This window comes from Rattus norvegicus, chromosome 20 (assembly GCF_036323735.1).
Source record: "Rattus norvegicus strain BN/NHsdMcwi chromosome 20, GRCr8, whole genome shotgun sequence".
Lineage (NCBI taxonomy): Eukaryota > Metazoa > Chordata > Mammalia > Rodentia > Muridae > Rattus > Rattus norvegicus.
The window spans coordinates 31,187,137-31,207,524 of record NC_086038.1 but is presented as its reverse complement, the minus strand read 5'-3'; the positions used below and the strand labels follow the sequence as shown (position 1 = coordinate 31,207,524).

General features: G+C 46.8%; 1 protein-coding gene across 2 annotated transcripts in view; it reads left to right on the top strand.

Moving 5' to 3' along the window:
- Stox1 (storkhead box 1) overlaps positions 1-20,388 on the top strand; it is a 68,134-nt gene that overhangs the window by 1,602 nt on the left and 46,144 nt on the right. The window lies entirely within an intron of this gene.

Below are 20,388 nucleotides of genomic sequence, written 5' to 3'. Positions count from 1 at the left end.
CTCCTCTTCCTCTTCCTCCTCTTCCCCTCTCCTCCCCCTCCTCCTCCCATCCCCAGCGAAGCAGCAGCAAATAAACATTCGTTTTACTCCCTGGGGTAAGGGGACAGGGGGACTGGAGACACCTGATGCTGTGTGTGGTGTCCAGGAATGGTGACCTCCTCTGGCCAGAACCTGGGAGCGCTTCTAACCTTCATGCCATCCGACCTCCTAGCCCAGCCCCACATTTCTTTGCTTAAGAAGAGAGAAGGCTGCAAAACTACATAGACAGGACCTCCTCTCCTTTTCCATGTAGGAATGTCAAAAGAATGGTTTTCTGGTTCTGGAACAGGGTGCCAAGCACAGAAAGTCAGTGTCTTCTGCAGACAGGCTGGGTTTGGGAAAGGCTTTCGGTGTGTCCCGGGCTTCTCTGGTTTGAATTCGTGGTTACTTTCTTCTGTACCCTGCCTTCTTCCAAAGGGTGAGTGCACTGTGTGCCACAGAGAGGGGATTGGATGCAGCGTGTGTGTTGGGAGGGGTCTAGATGGGGGCGGGGATGAAATTAGAGAGGCTTCATGCAGGCGGCTGGGCCCCGGGTGGCTGTGGGGAATGCTGGTTGTAGAAAGGTTAGCTGGCTTTCAGTCCATTTAATTACGCTACACCTGAGCAGCGCCGGCTGACACAAAAAGGCTTGCCCCAAGTTTTCCCTTTATTTATGTTTGTGTGCGTGCCTTCGTACATATGTGAAGGTTAACTGACAACTTTTGGGAATTAGTTCCCTTCTGCCACCATGCGGAGCTCAGGGATTGAACTTGGGTTTTATTAACAAGAGAAAAGTGTAACGGGTTTATTTTAAAATTTGAAACATAACCTAAAGGTTTCATTTAAAGAAAAGAAATCTATGTTTACTTGGTGGGGGAGGGGCACACATGTCCTACGACATGTGTATGAGAATCCAGGGGACAGTTTGGAGGGGTCCCGTGTCTCCTTTCTTGGGGTGGGTCTGGGGGACTGAACGGGTTGCCAAGCTTGGGGGTGGCACCTGTATCCACTGAGCTGTCTCACTGGCTCTCTTTACCGTGATGTGGGCACCTTCGGAAATGACCCAAAGACTCAGGAGGAGTGGCCTGCTTCTGTTCCTATCTTTGATGAAGGACGGATGGCCAGGAAGAACTGGAAGAAGGATAGCCCTATCTGATCACGTTCTTCATTTTGTCTCTGTGCGCATCTTCCTTCTGCGCTTAGGCAGGATTCCTCTGGAATGGGGATGTTTCCTTAGTGGGTTTTGTTTCTATTTTAAAGGTGTATTACTTTGTGTGTGTGCATGTGAACCTGAGGGTATGCATATGCGTCCTTGTGCATGAGGATACTCACGGAGGCCATAAGAGGGGTCAGATGCCCCAGAACTGGAGCTGGTAGTGAGCCACCATGTTGGTACGAGGACTAAAAGTCCTAAGAGTAGCTGGTGCCCTTAATCATCGAGATATTTATTTATTTATTTATTTACTTATTTATTTGAGATGGGGTCTGATGCAGCACAGGCTGGCCTCGGGTCGGCTGTGTAGACCAGGCTGCCTTGAACAGGTCTTTCTTCATCTGCCTCTTAGGCCTTCTTTATGGAGCTTCATGCCATGCCCAGTTAGTCACAGTGTCAGCCTGGGGAAGAGCTGTGTGAGCTAGGGGCAGATGCCCATGGGGTGGTTAGGGGTGCTTTTGTTTTGATTAAGATGGTAATTACCATCTAGCTTGATGATGTCAGAGTCACAGGAACAGAATAGTCCACAGTCGTCAGCCCCTGCGCTGCCTTAGACCTCAGAAGGCAGTGCTGGTGGGAGAAGGCGCTTTCTGTCAAAAGAGCTGGTCTCAGTCTGTTCTTCCACCTCTGGCAGCAATGGGCTTCCAGAAGCCAAAACAGGCTCTTGGGGACCCAAAGGAAGAGCTGCCGGGGACAGGCACAGGTCTCGGCTCTCTTCTTAGAGTAAAAATACTAAAAAGGAATGTGGAGGCCGGTTTGGTCTCTGCTGTTGACTTGGTTCTTTGGGAAGGCTTGTAATTCTTACATAAAAGTCATGTGCACACACGAAGTGTGGAAGGCCATCTTCATCAACCCAGCTGTGCTCCCAGGGCCCCTTTTAGGCTACTGGAGCTTTCAGGGTCTCTCAAACCCTGAGGGAAAGAACTGGTATGGTGACAGTTGTCCTCAGCTACCTAGTGACAATTCATAGCCAGCTGTGTAGGACTTTGTCTCAAAAACCAAGTGCCACTGAGATTGCTCTTCGGGACATGACATTTGCTGGGTAAACCTGGGGACTTGAGTTTAATCCCTGAAACCCATGTAAAGGTGGAGGAGGAGAACAGGATTGGGGAGTGTGCCTCTGACCTCCGCACATGCCCTTTGGCACCCCAACACAGTAATAATTAAATGGGCAAACAAGACAAACGAGAAGACAGACAGCACCGTGAGCCTGTTGTAAGGCGGGACTTGGGTCCCAGGGCACAGCTGAATTGGGGGGAGGGGTGCAGAGGCTGTGTTTCTTCAGAGGCCTGTGCTGTTTCTGCCCCTCTTTGCTTGGAGATCATTTTTCTCACTGGAGGGAAGGTCAGGGGGAGGCGGCAGAGTATTTTCCTGAGAAAGGGGCGCTGAAACTTCAGCCAGAGGACAGCAGGTGGCCGCTCCTTCAGAGCCCGGGGCTTCAAGTGTTTTGTTGGGGGCCGAGGTTGTTTGTTTTTAGTAGCAATTGGAGACAGCTGGTCTGCTTTCCTAGCTGAGCCACCACGTGTGTATGCGGTGGGGGGTAGGGGCATGGCCTTTTGTTCCCACAGCTCCAAACAAAAGGCGACAGGTAGGAAAGGCTGGCAAATGGTGGGGTAGCCCTCTTCTGGATTTGCTCTCACCCTAAGCAGGGCTTGGGAGCTTTGCACTCTCTCCTCCCTCCCCTCTCTGTGACCTCTCATTGAACCCGGAGCTTACCAACTGCTAACCTGGCTACCAGTGAACCCCAGGATCCTCTCCCGACACCCGGTGCCGCCAAGTTCCAGGAATCCGCCCTCACAAGCACTTGACAGAACCATCTCGGCCCCCAGCATCTTCTCACATTGAGTGAAGATGTCCTGAATGGCTATTCTTTTTTTTTTTTTTTCCTATTAATTCATGTGTATGGGTTCCTCGCCCCATATGAATGTATGTGTACCATGTGTATTGGTGGTGTCTATGGATGTCAAAAGACAGCAACAGGTCCCCTGAACTGAGTTAGGATGATTGTAAGCTATGCTGGGAATCCAACTCCAACCCATGCATGTATGTATGTGTGTGTATATATGCATGCATATATGTATTTTTTGAGACAGGATCTCTCTATGTAGTCTTGGCTGTCCAGGAACTTGCTAAGTAGACCTGGCGGGCCGACATAAATCCTCCTGCTTTTGCCTCCTAAATTCTGGGACCCAAAGCATGTGACAGCACCCCATGGCTATTTTTAAATACAACCGTCCTGAAGCTGAGGACATGGCTCAGTGAGTAAAGTACTTGTTGCACAAACACGGGGACCTGAGTGTGGATCCCTGTCATCCCCATTGAGAAGCCAGGTGTGTTGGGGTGGGCCTGTGATCCCAAGGCTGAGGGTAGGCGGAGGTAGGCAGGTCCCTGGAGTTTGTTGGTCAGCCAGAAGGGAGTATCAATAAATAAATAACCTGGGCCAGGTGGGGTGGTGCACACCTTAAATCCCAGCAGACAGGAGGCAGAGGCAGGTGGATCTCTGAGTTCAAGGCCAGCCTGGTCTACAGAGTGAGTTCCAGAACAGCCAGTGCTACACAGAAAAACCCTGTCTCAAAATACAAAACAAAACAAACAAAACTGACTGACTGAATGGTGATTGAGGAAGTCACCCAGTGTTGACTACTGACCTTGACACTCCCATACACATACACGCACGTCTGTATACACCTGCGTGTCTGTATACAGCACACATACTTCGGAATAAATTCCCCAGGTGTAAAGGATGTGGGTGTGGGTGGTGTGTGCTCTAGTGAGCATGTGGAGGCCGGAGGATAACTGGAAGGAGTCTGTTCCGTCTCCCTACCCTGTAGGTCCTGGGGACTGAAGTCAGGTCTTCAGGCCAAGCTGCCAGCACATTTACCAAGGAGCTGTCTCAGTGGTCGGCTCAGCTGCCTAGGCAGGCCTTGAGTTTGTAATCCTCCTGCCTCAGCCTCCTGATTAGCTGTGACTGTAGGAATGGAGGACTCCTGGGTTCTGGTGTTTTAACTTACGTGCTTCAGAAGAGGCCAAGTCAGCCTGTTCCTACACATGAAGGAAGGCGAGTGTGAGTGAATGACGTGTCCCAGGAGCTCCGAACACAGCCTCTCAGTTGAGCCGGGGGTTGTAGCCTCATGACACTTACCTGCCGTGTAGGAGGCCCTGAGTTAGAAACTCAAAGGACTTTCAAGTCGATGAAGATGAGCTGGGTGTCAGGGTGTCTGTTTATACTCTCACTGGGGAGACAGAGGCAGGGTTGCCGCATCAAGACCACCCTGGGCTGTACAGTGAATTGTAAGACCCTGTTCAAAAATAAACAACACAGTAAACTAATTTTAGCACACAAGAGGCAGAGGCAGAAGGATCAGGAATTCAAGACCCACACTCAGCCACATAAGGAGGTGGAAGCCAGTCTGGGCTAGGTAAGACCTTGTCTCAAAAAAAAAAAAAAAAAAAAAAAAAAAAAAAAAAAAAAAAAAAAAAAAACCAGGGCTGGAGAGATGGCTCAGTGGTTAAGAGCACCGACTGCTCTTCCTGAGGTCCTGAGTTCAAATCCCAGCAACCACATGGTGGCTTACAACCATCTGTACTGAGATCTGATGCCCTTTTCTGGTGTGTCTGAAGATAGCTACAATGTATATAATAAATAAAGATAAAAAAAAAAAAACCACAGAACAGCAACAACAAAATGTTCCTGGGGTGGACGGTGTAGCTTAGGAGGTGAAGTGTTTGTGTAGCACGCAGGCGCCCTGGGTCTGATCCTCCTTACTGTGTAAACTGCCTGTGGTGGCTTGGTCTCCTAAGCCCAGCACCAGGGAGGTCAGGAGGTGGAGACAGGAGGGTCTCTGATGCAGTTAGGGCTGCAAAGTGAGGCCTCGTCAGAGAAGTTGCTGAAGTCGTGTAAGTCACACACAGGGAGTTCAAGGCCTGGGCTACACGAGAGACTCTTTCAGAAAACCAAAATAAATAAATACATAAATACATACATAAATAAGTAAATAAACAAATAAGAAAATCAGCATGTACCCTCTTGGTGAGAAATGTCCAGCTGTGGCCGAGCGACTGATGGGTGACAGCCACTGTGGTAGCTTGTCCTCTTTCCGCATGGATGTCATCTCCAGCTTGGTTATTTTTCTGACCTGGTGAATGCTTGGGTCTCTTGCCTCTTCCTCAGCCCTCCTCAGGGGTCAGGACCTTTCCCTCCCTGGGAGACTGTTGGAGTCACACGGGCTTTGGAGCCTTTTTCCCCCTGGGGCAATAATGACAAAACCAGCTCTGAGTTCTTTTACCCGGTGTACTGCTTTGGGCTTAGGGGCACCTGCAGGCCTCTCAGTAGGGTGTCACCTGCTCCTTCTGGTCGTCAGACTACAGGAACTGAATGCAGCATCTGGTAGCTGATGGTGTCCAGCAAAATTCCGTGTTATCGGAGGACGTGAGACTCAGTGTTCTCCATCGTGCTGACTAAAACAGCCAGCATTCTCAGAGAGGGAGAAGGAAGCTGCTTGCCAGAGAGCATTGCAGTGCTCAGCTCATTTGAGGACAGCCTTAAAAAAAGATTATTTTATGCGCGTGGATGCTTTGCCTGCTTCTATGTCTGTGCACCTCCACCTGTGGGCCTGCGTCTGCAGAGGCCAGAAGAAGGCATTAGGTCCCTCGGGAAGGGCGTGCATCCAGTGCTATTAACCACTGGGCCAATGCTCAAGCCCTGCTAATCTTTTTTGAAAAGGTTTTCATTTCAGGGAGAAAATACGCAAAAAGTGAACTTTTTTCTGTGTCTCTTGAGGCTGACTCATACTCACTGTGAACTGTGGTTGAAGCTGACCCTCACTGTTCTTCTTGCCTCTGCCTCCCAGGACCTGGGACTACAGATGTTGGTCCGTACATGGTGTAGGGTCCTTTGTGTTGTCAAAGTCACCCTTCCATGGCTCACAGCCCTTAGCAGTTCATTAAGCCTCAGGAGAGGGCTGGGCGTGGTGGTGCACTCCTTCAACCACTGGAGAGGCAGAAGCAGGCAGATCTCTGAGACTTTGAGGTCAACTCAGTTTATACAGCCAGTCCCATGAGATCCATGGTGTCTCGAGCGAGAAGGTAGATACACACACATGCGTGGTATTTTATTCTGCTGAGGGTCATCACATGATGTTCAAGCCCTAAGCTCCTAACTAAGGTCCTAAGCGATCTCAAGGCTGCTGACCTGGTGATGTATCCTAGCTGAAGGTCGGGTCCGGCCTCTAACAGAGGTCTCTGATTCAAGCATCAGGATCCTAGGGGAGACTCTCCGCAACAGGCAGATCAAGATGGTCTCTCTCCAGATGTGCAGATTAGACATTGCTCTTTCTCTGTGTGCTGTGCGGTGGGCGTCCTGGGCCTCTAGAACTGTGGTTATCCTGAGTGACGTCACTGGTTCTGGTTATCAGGTGCAGCCTCGGGTGGAATGATGTTCTTGACTAAGCTGTATTTAATGTCTAAAAGGCATTTTTACTAAGCTCATTCCATTCCATTGTCCTTGAAGCATACACAGTGCCAGTGAGGACCACAGATAAGAATTATTAATGGGGGAGGGAGGCATGGAGAGATGGCTCAGCAGTTAAGAGCAGTGACTGCTCTTCCAGAGGTCCTGAGTTCAATTCCCAGCAACCACATGGTGGCTCACAACCATCTGTAATGGGATCCGATGCCCTCTTCTGGTGTGTCTGAAGACAGCGACAGTGGACTCATACACATTAAAGTGAATAAATACTTCTTTAAATAAAAAAAAAGAATTGTTAACAGTTTCACAGTGCCTTGCAAATCTGGGCCGTAACAGGAAGAGAAGACAAACGACTGTTGGGATGCAGAAACCGCCTCACAAACCACACAAACACCGATCTCAGTCAGACAGGGAGAGTTTCTTGAGCACACACACGCCCCAGGACTGGTCTATCAGGACCACAGTTCAGACTCAGGAGCTGAACCATGACTATGACTTCAGGTCTTACGGGGTTTTTTAAACCTGAGATCTACGAACATCTGTGCCAAGTTACTCTACCAATCAGGAGTGAGGATAGGAGACTCCTTTAGGAACACGTCTTTGTTGTACACATATCCTGCTCCCATTGGTTGAGGTACTCAATTGTGGCAGGGGACTTGCCATGTCTAACATTCATGTCCGTGTTCATGTCCTTTCTGCCAAATAGGATGTCAATTCCCAGGGAGGTCTTGGGAACTTAAACACCCACTTAAAAATGGAAGTCTTGGGGTTGGGGGCTTAGCTCAGTGGTAGAGCACTTGCCTAGCAAGTGCAAGGCCCTGGGTTCGGTCCCCAGCTCCAAAAAAAAAAAAAAAAAAAAAAAAAGGAGGTCTTATTCCAAATAGATGTAGGTGTCTCTCTTACGTTGGGGTTCATTCCCAGAGGCAGCTTATAAAGGCCAATACCATAAAAGCGTACACAGAGGTGCAGGAAGTGCTGCTGGGTGGTCAGTTCTAGTCCAAGCTTATTGTGGCTAACTACAAAGCAATTCTGACTCCTGTTGTCATTGGTGTCCAAGGGCACAGAATATAAAAGGACACATAATTAACTTGGGCGTGAGAAAGCATCCTAGTAATAGCAGAAACAACATATAAGGAAATTTCCCAATAATACTAGTAACAGTACAAAATGTCAGGCTAGCCAGGTCAGAGTTACCCCAGCGTTAATACAGTCAGTATTCCAATCGAAAATGGACAAATAAATTCAGGAAAATACATCCTAGGCACTAAAATTATACAATTATTTTTTAAAGATGTATTTATTTATTCTATATAAGTATGCTGTAGCTGTCTTCAGACACACCAGAAGAGGGCTTCAGATCCCATTACAGATGGTTGTGAGCCACCATGTGGTTGCTGGGATTTGAACTCAGGACCTCTAGGAAGAGCAGTCAGTGCTCTTAACCACTGAGCCATCTCTCCAGCCCAATTATTATTTTTTTAAATATACAATTATTAAGCAAAGTGGTCAAAACCATGTAGATTACAGATCACATGATTGCTATGGTATATAAATATTTTCCCAAGTTTTTATTTTCACCAGGTTTGGTGTTCACCAAATTAAAAGACATTAAAAGGTAACGCAATCCTCTTGAGCAAAACTGTAAGAGTAGAGAGGGCATAGCCAGGTCGCAGCTGTAGGCTTCAGAGCCAAGCCAGTCCCAGTAGAGCATCTGGTGCGGGGCTTCTTCTTTTATTAATGAAAAGAGTGACCAAGAGTCCAGTAACCTTCGCTGTTAGCTTTCAATGTCGTTTCCCAGTTTTGCATATTCTAATGTTATGAAAAACCAAATGATGGATCTAATTAATATACCTGCATCAAAACTGCGTCTCTGTTCAGTGTGGAGATCTCAGACATGTTGACCCATCCTGAGAAATGAGCCGTCACTCTGGTCGCATTGTGTATAGCCACACAGCCAGGGTCTGCAGAATAAAAAGTGGAGAACAAAAAAGTGGTGATGTCATAGATTCAACTGTGGGTTGAAATCCTTCATGGAGCAGCATTCAGGAAAGACTCCATTGCCAGGGTCTGTGGGTTTGGTTTGCAAAGGCTCAAGGGGTCAGTTCTTCTCTTTGGAGCTCAGAGGGTGGGTGCCACAAGGGTGTTGACCACACATGAGGTGGCGTGTTCCTTTGGGTAGTAGACCAACTGGTCCACAGGAAAGAATCATGGAGTGTAACCAATCCACCCTAGGTGGCAACAGGGTGTGTGTGTGTGTGTGTGTGTGTGTGTGTGTGTGTGTGTGTGTGTGTGTGTGTGTGTGAAGCTGGTGTCTGTATAAACTAAGAATAAATGTATTTTACAGAATCCACGCACACCAAGAGGTTTGCCTTGGGTCCAGTAGAGGCCTGTAGACCTCTGTTTCCGTTCCAAATCCGGTAGAAAGAGCCAAGGCAGGCTTGTCGCTCTTCTTTGAACAGCGAGTCTTGGTTGGACACATTCTCCTCTTTGTCTTTTTCTCTAACTAAGTTGTAGCAGATAATTCTGAGGGCTGGCTATGACTAGTCTCTTCAAATTCTCAGCTGCTTGTTAGTGTCTCCCAATGATTGCCCTAATAACTTTAGTCCCAAACGAAGGCCTGTAATCAGTTTGTGGGTAGTAGCTAGTCCATCAGACAAGGTGTCTAATAACCAGTTTGTTGTTCAGGAAGATTTCTGATGTCTGCTAGATCTGCACTGATGTCCCGAGGAACTGAAGAGGCTATGCCAGCTCCAAGAGCAGCCCAGCATAGCTCCCGCAACCACAGTTACAAAGGTTTTCTTGCAGCAAATCTATTTCCTGAGATGTTAGAGAAGACTGATGTCCTCCTAAATTCAGGCTCAGGCAGAGCTCTTGAGGTGGGAGCTGTGATCGGAGGTCGAAGGTGAGTGAGGCTGTCGGATCCTCAGTGTAATTGTAAGGCTTGCAGGTAGTAAGGTCAGGCACCATCATGGATGCTGTGGTAACCAGTGGTGGAGAGGTAGAGGGGTTGACAAATGCTGCTTTGTAGTGGACTGTGAAGAATGTGATGTCCCTTGTCCCATCCTCTTCTGTCAGTGATGCATGGTGGCAGGCTGCCTCCTGTGATGCCACAGGATTTCCACGATATGGGGCAGACATATGCCCCATCCAATTGGAGTCCCTCATGCACGATTCCTGCATGTGATGGGTGGAGTAGTCTCCAATGCCCATCCCATGAGCTGTTGTAGTGGAAGAATCATGTAGTAGAAATAGTAGGGAAGTCCTGGGTGTATGTTTCCAAGGCTCCAGTTTGGAGAGATCCACACATGCTGCTTCCCAGCAATAGAGGTTTCTGTGCTCGGCTTTGTTTCTGTGGTACCTTGGCACAAAGGAGTCATAGGATCTAGGGCTGCCCCTGGTTGCAAATGGTATCATGCCCACTCTGGGGCTGATGGAATCAGTTTGGTAGCTGGTGTAAGTCCAGGCTGGAATGTCAACAGATGGGAAACAATGTCCCATGTTCTGGGAGGAAACAAGTGTGTGATGTTCCTGGCGCCTCTATCCAGAGGAATTGGGAAGTCTGTCATTTCACTGTTGTGGATGTGTGCATGTTACCACAGCTCCAAAGATTCCCCTCACTAGGCAAGCAGATGCCGTTGTTCTTGCTGCTGCTGCTGCTGCTGCTGCTGCTGCTGCTGCTGCTGCTGCTGCTGTTTTGATGACAATGGGCTCCAGGAGGAAAGATGGCTCAGCGGTTAAGAGCACTGGCTACTCTTCCAGAGGTCCTGAGTTCAATTCCCAGCAACCACATGGTGGCTCACAGCCACCTATAGTGAAATCTGGTGCCCTCTTCTGGCCTGCAGGCATACATGCAGTACAGAACACTATATACATAATAAATAATTAAATAAGATAATTAGAGTGGAGTCCATTGTCCATTTGGTTTCATAATTTTCCTTAAAGACAATGTAGTTGTCAAGTTGTAAATCTTCTGAGGGTGGGGTATGACAGAGGCTGGTAGGTCAGTTAGGGTGGCCCTTGTCTCTTCCGCCATTTGGACTTGGCTTGTTGGTGATGTTAAACCTCACATGCTGGTGAAGTACATAGGGTGAAATTGCATCGTGGTGAAATTGGAGCCATTGATGGACATGGATGCCAGGCAATGTGAATGGCTTTGCTCTTGTGAGTCCCGTGTGGACTGGGTGATTGTGTTGACTGTGTTATGGTGGTTGAGGCCTCGTGCAACAAGCATCGCAATGGTCATATCTATATCTACATCTATATCTATATCTATATTTATATCTATATGTATATCTATCTTATCTATATCTATATCTACATCTATATTATATATCTATATCTATATCTATATCTATCTATATCTATATCTATACCTATATCTATATCTATATCTATATCTATATCTATATCTATATCTATCTACATCTATATCTACATCTACATCTATATCTACATCTATATCTATCTATATCTATCTGTATCTCTCTATCTCTCTATCTATATCTATCTATATCTATCTATATCATCTATATCTATATCTATCTATCTATCTCTATCTCTATATCTCTATCTCTATATCTATCTATCTATATCATCGATATCTATATCTATATATATGGTCGTGTTTGTATAAAATATGGCTGCCCGTGCTTTGGTATAATCTGAGATCTGTGGAATGCCACGTGTGTCTGCCATGCAGAGTGTCTATGCATCTGCATGGGCTCTCCTCAGGTGGGGGGCTTCTGTATCCTAAGATGTGAAGGTGTGTGGCAGCCGGTCAGTCAAGATCAACGGAAATCCGTAACGTTGTGTCCCCAGGGCTGCAGAGTCCAGCCAGTACGTAGGTGGAAATTAGTCATTTTCTGCTTTCCATATCAGGTTATTTCTTATGTCCGTGTTACCCTAGTAGGGTAGCTTGGGAAATTCGGCTCTACACAACGGTTACATTTGGCCTGTTCAGTTGTAGGTATAGTCCAAAAAGATGAATTTAGGTATTTGATTCCGTATGGTGGTGAGATCTCTCTTATTCTGAGAGAGAAAATGCTTGCATGGTGGTGTTCTCCCATCAGTGTGTCTGGATCATGGCTTCACACGGGTGGCTGTGGCTGTGGTTGTGGTCGATGTCGCCACAGTCAGGTAACCTGGCTCCTCGTTCTGGTCTGGACCCGGGTAATCGGATACATTGTCATCTGCGATCCCAGGAGCTTCATTGCACAGGTGGCCACACATGATCTGACATGGCAGATGGTTCATCTGCTGCATGAATGGGGCACAGAATGCCGAGAATGCCTGTGTTTGCTGCTCTCTCACACTCAGCGGTAGAGTCTTCCAGGGCTAGCATCTCACATCTTCGTTGTAGGGCGGAAGAATAATTTAGGTGATAACTTCTCTCCAGTGGAAGTTGATGGCAGATGCTGCTGTATTTCTCCAAATCTGTGTTAAATGGCATTTCTGAGGGTTTCTTTTCTTTAAATTGGTGTTTTCAGTTTCTGCTTGGCCATTGGTGACCAAAGCTCTTAAAATTGGTGCAAAATAGGCACCAACCTCTCTCCATTGTCCCAACAGCTGCACCAAACAATGTTCCCAATAGCTTCACAGAGAGCTTGCTGAACATAGATGTGTTCCTAGCACATGTGAGGATGAAGTGTTCATTCATGGTCCCAGGATTCCATTCAAGGTGTTGTAGGGTAAGTCGCCAATATCATACTTTATCCTTGGTTTATTGGTTGTTGTAGCTGTTGGAGCAATGGTTGTTTCACTTGTTGGTACTGTTGCTATGGATACAGTTATGAGGGTGGTGATGCTCTGTTGCTATGGATACAGTTATGATGAAGGTGGTGATGCTCTGTTGCTATGGATACAGTTATGATGAAGGTGATGATGCTCTGCTGCTGTGGATACAGTTATGATGAAGGTGGTGATGCTCTGTTGCTATGGATACAGTTATGATGAAGGTGGTGATGCTCTGCTGCTGTGGATACAGTTATGATGGTGGTGATGCTCTGCTACTGTGGATACAGTTATGATGAAGGTGGTGATGCTCTGTTGCTATGGATACAGTTATGATGAAGGTGGTGATGCTCTGCTGCTGTGGATACAGTTATGATGGTGGTGATGCTCTGCTACTGTGGATACAGTTATGATGAAGGTGGTGATGCTCTGTTGCTATGGATACAGTTATGATGAAGGTGGTGATGCTCTGTTGCTATGGATACAGTTATGATGAAGGTGATGATGCTCTGCTACTGTGGATACAGTTATGATGAAGGTGGTGATGCTCTGTTGCTATGGATACAGTTATGATGAAGGTGGTGATGCTCTGCTGCTGTGGATACAGTTATGATGGTGGTGATGCTCTGCTGCTGTGGATACAGTTATGATGGTGGTGATGCTCTGCTACTGTGGATACAGTTATGATGGTGGTGATGCTCTGTTGCTATGGATACAGTTATGAAGGTGGTGATGCTCTGCTGCTGTGGATACAGTTATGATGGTGGTGATGCTCTGTTGCTATGGATACAGTTATGAAGGTGATGATGCTCTGTTGCTATGGATACAGTTGTCGATGAAGGTGATGATGCTCTGCTGCTGTGGATGTGGTTGTTGATGAAGGTGGTGTCTCTGACTGTGACAAGCTCGGTGGTGTTGGTGATGGTGAATCAAACAATGGTGCTGTCAGAGAGCTGGAGCTTGACTCGCTGGGCCATGTTAAACTTACAGAATTCAGCAGGAGGAGTCCCAGGAACCGTGCTCTGGGGGCCCCGGCCCCGCAGATGGATACTGTGGTATGGTTCCATCTTGTCCTTTCTATTGGCTTGTTAAATTTCTATGAGGCATAGGGTGTAATTTGTTATGGTTCTGCCTTGTCATGGGCTATTTTCCTCTCTGCCTGCCTGGTTAGCACCAGTACTGAGTAAATTAATCCTAGGACTATTATTACTAACCTTATGAAAGTGGAAATCCAATGTATGGGGCTAGGCCCTAGACACATTACGCTTCCTGTGAATCATCTGATTTTCCTAAGGTTTGGATTTTCCTTCTTGTCTGTGGTCCAGATTGTATTCTGGGTGCCGTGACTTCTTTCTCCTTTAAGTCCTGAGTATTATCGTTCCTGTAAACACATTTAGGGGGCCTTCTTCTGCGTGGTCTGGAAACGTCTCGTGGTTGATCTAGCTCTAAGTCTGACTTAATAGCTTCTTCTAAGGGAGAAGCTCTATTCAGTCATGGTCTGGTATTAAATTCATAGCATGAGATTTCAATAACCCTTTTCGAGAGGCTTCTCTTTGAGTTGTAAGAGCTTAATCTTAAACAGTGCACTCCATCTTCCAGTTTACCAGTGTCTCGGCGTCTTACTGCTGTGAGCAGACACCATAGCCAAGGCAACTCGTATAAAGGCAAACATTTCATTGGGGCTGGCTTACAGTCTCAGAGATTTGGTCCATCATCATCATAGCAGGAAGCATGGCCGCATCCAGGCAGGCATGGTGCTGGAGAAGGAGCTGAGACTTTTTTTCTTTTTCCGGAGCTGGGGACCGAACCCAGGGCCTTGCGCTTGCTAGGCAAGCGCTCTACCACTGAGCTAAACCCCCAACCCCGGAGCTGAGACTTCTACATCTTGATTCAAAGGCAACCAGGAGAGCCTAGAATCCTCAGGCAGATAGGAGGTAGCTCTCTTCCACAGTGGGTAGAGCCTGAGCATAGGAGGAGACCTTTAAAGCCCACCCTCACAGTGACACACTTCCTCTGACAAGGCCACACTTAATACTACCACTCCCTGTGGGCTAAGCATATTCAAAGCACCATACCAGCTACAGTTGGGTTCTAGCCTGGGACCACCTCTGGACTTTAGATCCTGTAAACTGTAATACTTCATTTGACTCAGTAATTATTGGGTAGCCCCATCTGGCTCTCCAGTATCAGAGCGTGTGTATTGTGGCCAGCCATTCTGGTCTCTGGCTTTTGCTAGCTAATCCAAGCATCTAAAAGGGTGCAGACACATAGACCCCTGTGAGTAGTCAATATCTTTTTCTTCCTTAGCTGTCATGCTGATTTGGTGGTTCCTTCCTTGGTGACAGCCATTCCATCCCCCGGACTATAGGCTGAAACTTTCCATCTAGTTTTGGTGCCATCAGTGGCTAATGGGTCATCAGTAAACCGTGCATTAATTAGCCAAATGTACCATTCGCTTGGTCCCCACAGTCCACCAGATGCCTCTGTTGGGGGAGGGGGAGGGATTTAGGGGTGGGGATTATAGGCAACTGAACTATTTCCTCAGTTTGGGAAGGAATTCAGATAGGTACTATTTCCACAGTAATACCTTTCCTTCTGCGGCTAAGCCTGTGAGGGGCTCCGCCTTGGAGCGGATCCAGTTCATCGCTGGAAGTAGTGTCCTTATAACTACAGGGTGGTTGGCCCTGAGGTATAGTGTTCTGCATGTCTCATAAAATATCCAGATTTGTTCCTCAAAGTGACAATATTTATTCTCCACAAATGTTTGTGGTCCTTTTGCCTTATGAAGAGTCCCCAGCTGCCATATCCACCAATAAATATATCCCTAATTAAGGTATCATCTGGTTCAATACTGGTCAGGGTCACATGCTCAGAGGTGACCTTACAGGCTGTCTCAGAAGCTTCTCTTTGTTCTTGTCACTATTGGAAATCAGCTCCATCCCGGTAACCTTATAGAGGGGTTTCATAATCTGTAAATACGGCACGTGATTCCTCCAGTATGCAAGCATACCAATTAGGCGTTGCATCTGACTTTGTCCCTGGGGTGGGGGACATTTAAAATCTTGTGCAGGATGCCATCTAGGACCTTGGGTCCTTCGTATGTCTGTCACATCTGAGTCTTCTGCCAGACCGATTGTCCACAGGGCATGGTGTGCTAAAGACGATGTCTGATAGACTACAGTGCCAAAGAATTTGGGGTTATAATTTTTTTTTTTTTGAGCTGGGGACTGAACCCAGGGCTTTGCGCTTCCTAGGTAAGCGCTCTACCACTGAGCTAAATCCCCAGCCCCTGGGGTTATAATTCTTAATCCTAGGAATATATCTTCTTCATCTCATGACATTTGTGGAGAAAGCTGATTAATGTTCCTATAGGCTACTGAGAATCTCCATTGACTCTTCATTGTCTTACAAGACTATTGAAGGATTGTGTGGGTTCGGTAATATCTTCAATAATTTACAGTGTCACAGTTTTATCACAGCCCTCGATAGGGTATTGCTTAGTAAGTGATCCCTTAGTTTTGGGGAGTTCTATGGGAGGATTTGCACTTGGACGATATGTAAGTTTTTTACTGTATGTCACTGAGGGAGTAATTAGGGCATGACATCCATCCACAGCGCATAGTTAGGTGCAGGTGTAAATATGGGAATATTTAGAGACAACTTACAGACTAATAATGATATACTTTCTATGCCTGCTTTAAGTGGTTTTCCTGCTCTCTAGATTAATGATTACATAATTTTGGGGGGTTGGTTGCAGTGGACAGAGGTTGCAAATTGTCACCTCACTCCCTAACCCTATCAGCCTCCTCCCCTGATCTTGGCTGGGTTCTGTATGAAGGCACTGGGGTCCTTCCTCAGTGCTGGGATTTCAATTCCATACATTCTTTGTTCTACCTAGAAATCTGCTTCTGAATTCTCCTCCTTGGGGCCTTTTGACATCTGACCTCACCTTTCAAATGGTTGTCTATCTCTGATTTTCTGAATGGAGGGTTGGGTCTGGGTAGCAGTCTTGCCCCACCTTTGCCTGAAAAAGGCTACCTTTTAGGTGAATTTTCCTAAAAGCCCCTGATGTGGGTTTGATTCTCTACATTGAACTGAAGGGATACTGTCTTCTCTGCCTGAAGAAGTTGATAGCTTCCCCAACAGTTTGGCAGTTGGCTAGAGTTGAGGACATTGTCATTCTCAAATGCGGAGGGGTGCCCTTAAGTAGAATTTTCCTTGTGCTGGGAGCAGGGACCATGCCTGTGCTGTTGGGCTGTTATGGTAAATTAAGTTATACCCACCTCCCTAGCTGGTTCAATTGCTTCCCTCATGTTTTTCTTTTTTTCTTTCTTTTTTTTTCGGAGCTGGGGACTGAACCCAGGGCCTTGCGCTTGCTAGGCAAGCGCTCTACCACTGAGCTAAATCCCCAACCCCTTCCCTCATGTTTTTCAACCGTCCTTCTACCTCGAATTGATCAAGTGTGGGGAAAGCCTGCCTGCAAAAAGCTGTTACCCAATCCAATTAAGTTTCTCCGCTGGCAAAACTTATCGAAAATTTGTTCCAAACCTTCAAATACGTGGGGGTTTTCTAGGATCTCTCTGACTCTTCTGAGGTTAACACTGCTGTGTCAGCCCCGCCCCCTTGCTGTGTCAGCGCCCCTCCCCTAAGCAGACTACATAGGATGCGTCCTTACCTCCTCTCTGTGCAAAATCTTGTCTTATTTGCTGCGTCTCTGTCCTTGTAAATGGTCTGGATTCTACTTGTGTGGTCACGTGATCACGATTGCTTAAAGTAATGAGTAGCCTTAACCTTATTGGCAGTTACTGGTAGATCTTGTGTCATCGAGACATCTGACTGGACCCTAATCAGCTACCTCTAAGTCCTGTCTGAATGGGTTCTTTGTCCATCTTTGTCAAGTGGCCAGCTAGCTGTTTAATTCTCATTCTGTCAGAGCAAATGTCTTGTATTATTTAGCATGAGGACGCAGGGATCTCTGAGGGGTCTGCCCTCTTTAGCAATGACTCAGTGACCACTGGGGTGGACAGTAGAATATCAACCTTAGGTTCCTTCTTGAGCTTATGGAACTTTTGTTGAACCAAGTGACATGTTCTGTCCCATCTACCCTTGGGATGGTTCTTGTCTTCTACGTACATTTTCTCAATCCCTAAGCTTCTGCATTTTGTCAATTTGTTTGCCAAATGAGAGAGGAATCTGATTTCATTTTCTGAGGTACCTACCAGATTAGATAGGTGGTAAAGTAGGCATTTATCAGCTTTTGGATTTAAGGTTTGCCCTTCTTGCTATTCTCTTGGTACGCAGCCCTGGTGTAACTGTGAACTCTGTTCCCATTACCCAGTTTTTTTTTTAATTTTATAAAGATTTATTGTAAGTACACTGTAACTGTCTTCAGTCACACCAGAAGAGGCACAAGATCTCATCATAGATGGTTGTGAGCCGCCATGTGGTTGTGGGTATTAAGTTCAGTACCTCTGGAAGAGCAGTCAGTGCTCTAAACTGCTATCCCTCCAGCCAAGTTTCACCTTTTTTTTTTTTTAAGATTTATTATATAGGAGTATACCGTATCTGTCTTCAGACACAGCAGAAGAGAGCATCGGATCCCATTACAGATGGCTGTGAGCCACCATGTGGTTGCTGGGATTTGAACTCAGGACCTCTGGAAGTGCAGTCACTGCTCTTAACCACTGAGCCATCTCTGCAGCCTGGTTCCACCTTTTTTTTTTTTTTTTTTTTTTTTTTTTTTTTTTTTGGTTCTTTTTTTCGGAGCTGGGGACCGAACCCAGGGCCTTGCGCTTCCTAGGTAAGCGCTCTACCACTGAGCTAAATCCCCAGTCCCCTGGTTCCACCTTTCTAAGGGTCAGCTGAGATCCTGCTGACTGTGCCAACGGCTGCAAGAAGGTCGATGCACATGGTGGGTGTAAGGAGTTGTCTTATTCTGCTGGGGTCATCACAGGATGTCCATGCCCTAAGCTCCTAACTAAGGTCCTAAGCGATCTCCTCAAGGCTGCTGACCGGGTGATGTATCCTAGCTGAAGGTCGGGTCCGGCCTCTAACAGAGGTCTCTGATTCAGGTGTCAGGATCCTAGGGGAGACTCTCCCGCCACAGGCAGATCAAGATGGTCTCTCTCCAGATGTGCAGATTAGACATTGCTCTTGGTCTCTGCTTGTGTACTGTGCGGTGGGCGTCCTGGGCCTCTAGAACTGTGGTTATCCTGAGTGAGTGACGTCACTGGTTGTGGTTATCAGGTGCAGCCTCGGGTGGAGGGAGGTTCTTAACTAAGCTGTATTTAATGTCTAAAAGGCATTTTTACCAAGCTCATTACACAAGTTTACAGACTGTATTTAAAAAACGAAAAAGCAAAATATACTGGGGCAGTGGTGGAGCAACGCCTTTAATCCCAGCACTCGGTCTACAGAGTGAGTTCCAGGACAGCCAGGGCTACACAGAGAAACCCTGTCTTGAGAAACCAACATAAAAATGAAAAAAAAAACAAAAACAAAAGGCAAAAACTTCATTGGAATTCTAATAAACTTTATTTTTGATCTCATAAATTATGTTTTTTTTTTATTATGTATATAGCATCCTGCCTGCATGTATGCCTGCAGGCCAGAAGAGGGCACCAGATCCCATCACAGATGGTTGTGAGCCACCATGTGGTTGCTGGGAGTTGAACTCAGGACCTCTGGGAAGAGCAACCAGTGCTCTTAACCACTGAGCCATCTCTCCAGCCCCATAAATCATGTTTTTAATGTGAAATATTTGGGCTTCTCTTTTAGAAATTTAGCGAAGTATAATTTACTTGCACGTTTGGATTTACAGCTCTCAGTTTTCTTTTCAATTTTTAAAATTACATTTATTTTGTGTGCCTGAGAGCAGGAATGTGCCGAGCACGGTGTGGAGGTCGGTGGCCATCTCAGGGGAGTTGGCTCTCTCTGTCCACCAGTGGTTTCCTGGAGAGGGAACTAAGCCTTGATGGCTAGCACCGTAGCTACCCACTGAGCCATCTCAGCCCAGTTCTGAGCTACACTGTTGTTTTCCTTTTAGGATATTTTTTAATGTGTGTGAGTGTTTTTGCCTTCGTGTAGGCATGTGTACAATGTGTGTGCCTGGTGCCTGAGAGGACATCAGCAGTGGGACTAGAATTACTAAGAGTTGTAAAGCCGTCCATTGTGGGAGCTGAGCGCCTACTCTGATCCTCAGCAAGAACTAGTGCTGTGACCGCTGAGCCACCCTGCCAGACCCCAGTTCTGAGTTTTGAATAAACGAGATGAGTAACTACCGCTATAATTAAAGTGCAGAACCTGTTTGTCAAACCGTATTTTCTCGTCACCCTTCACAACCAGTCATCACCACCCCAGCCCCGTCCTTAGTCCTCCCTTTTTCAGAATGTCACTAGCGAGTCCACTCTACAGCCTCTGTGTTCACTTCCCTTGCTTAAGATGGTGTTTCTGAGCCTTGTCGCCGTGTTTACTGGTATTTATGTCATGGTTAGTCTCTGGTGTCACTTCTGGGCATGTCTGAGGATAGTCCCAGAGAGGAAAGATCCACCTTCAGTATGGCTGTCCCTGCCCCTGGGGAACAGGGACAGGATAATAAGCAGCTAGGCGTGGGCAATGCACCCCTGTAATCCTAGCATAATAGAAGTAGAGGCAGGAGGATCACGAGGTTAAGACCAGGCTGGAGAGATGGCTCAATTATTAAGAACTCTGACCGCGGGCTGGAGAGATGGCTCAGTGGTTAAGAGCACTGACTGCTCTTCCAGAGGTCCTGAGTTCAAATCCCAGCAACCACATGGTGGCTCACAACCATCTGTAATGGGATCTGTTGCTCTCTTCTGGTGTGTCTGAGGACAGCTACAGTGTACTCATATACATAAAATGCATATTTTTAAAAAAGAGTTCAAGACCATCCTTGGCTACACAGAGTGTTTAAGGGCAGCCTGGGTTACCCATAAAGAAA